Source organism: Netta rufina (genome assembly GCF_964035555.1).
Source record: "Netta rufina genome assembly, chromosome: 9".
Taxonomy (NCBI): Eukaryota; Metazoa; Chordata; class Aves; order Anseriformes; family Anatidae; genus Netta; species Netta rufina.
The window spans coordinates 26,586,933-26,588,608 of NC_140132.1; positions in this window are offsets into that span (position 1 = coordinate 26,586,933).

Below are 1,676 nucleotides of genomic sequence, written 5' to 3' on the forward strand. Positions count from 1 at the left end.
AGGTCTCTGAAATCAAATGTTTAACAGCATCAGGACGAACACCGCGTGCTGAGCAGCTGTTACTCCTTTCTCTCTCCGGGCAGCAGCCTCAGACGTCCTCTCAAGAAGAGAAAGCAGCAATTCAAAGACCATCTTCCGAACTCAGTTCTGCCACTTTACAGTATTCTCAGTACAGCAAGCAGTGGTATTCAAAGCTAAATACAACTTAACACCAGGAGAAAAACTAAATACAAACAACAAAAACCCCTAACAGGAGCAAAAGCAAGCAAAGGATTAGAAACAGGATCAGCCTAACCTTGTCTCACCCCCCATTTCCAGCAACGTTTTTTTCTTTTCACCCGCACATAGGTGGATCTACTTGTCCTTTCAAGGCAGAGCTTGCACAACGGCAACTCCACACAACAGGATTACAGAATTATGCAAGGAGAGATGTATAGAAACCAGGTCCATGGGAGTGCAGAAACAATTAGGACTTTTCTCAGTCCAACAGACTTGCTTTTCTACTTCTACCATCATCAGGACACCAACAATTCCAATGTTTCCAATGCCTCCTTACTACCTACAATCCTTAGGAATGGGAAACACTGTACCTGTATATATAGTTTGTTCCCCACACAAAAGTTTGAATCAATTACTCACCTGAAGGGAGGCTTCCTATACACTTAATTCCTAAAATCTCTTTTACCAGCCAATCGTATCAGACAGGAGCTCAAGACACCCGTATCCTTGCTGTGCAGCCAGAGAGCTTTTGCTCACACTTGAGGGAAAATAAACTTAGCTACTGAAATAGTTCGTTTTCCAATTTGTATGCAAAACTCTTATTTCACTACATGCATGCTTATAGCAGGCCAAGAGCACCGATCTATAAGTGAAGATATTTTAGTGTATTACACCAGTGAGTGCTTTTACACACACCCCCACCCCCACCATTTTCTGAACTGTGCTGTGAACAGACGCTTACCAGAAAGGGGTGGTGCTGTCAACTAGAAGAACACCAGAGATGAAGGGAAGGCACCAAAATTCAGTTTCCAGTGTTGTTTTTTCTGTACCATATGAACATGACCAGAGCTGAGACAAATGCAGGGTGAGGACACCAAGGTAATGCTGGCACAATGACGGAACAGGTACAGGCCCAGGAGCAAACCAGAGCGCCTGCTCTGGAACAGCAGCTCGCAGTTGTGCCCCACGCCGTGCTTGGGGAAGGCGTGCTGTGCAGCGTGCTCTTCGGAGAACCTTCTCAAAAGTAAATGATTGGCTTTGTCACCACGATACCAAACCATTCCAATACCTCAGCACGTCGTGATTGGTACAAGAACAAACCAGTAGAGTCACCGACCACATTAGAAATATGCTGTTCCCAGAACACCCCTCAAAAGCCACACCAAAAAAAAACAAACAAAAAACAGCAAGATTATTGCAAGAAAAGCAGTTATAACTCCAGCACTGCAGTTAGAATTTCAGCATTATTCCACTACTGGCTCCCTAGTTGTCTTTGTTTTGATTAAAAATACAGAATTTAAAAAAGCTACAGAATTTAGTTACATTGTAACAACATCTACAGCCATGAATTTTCAACAAAACTGCAATTTAATTTCAGAAAATGTGTTAAAATATATATTTATACATCAATTTGACACACTGTGTTAGTTTACACAAATGATGGTCTCGCTTGAAAC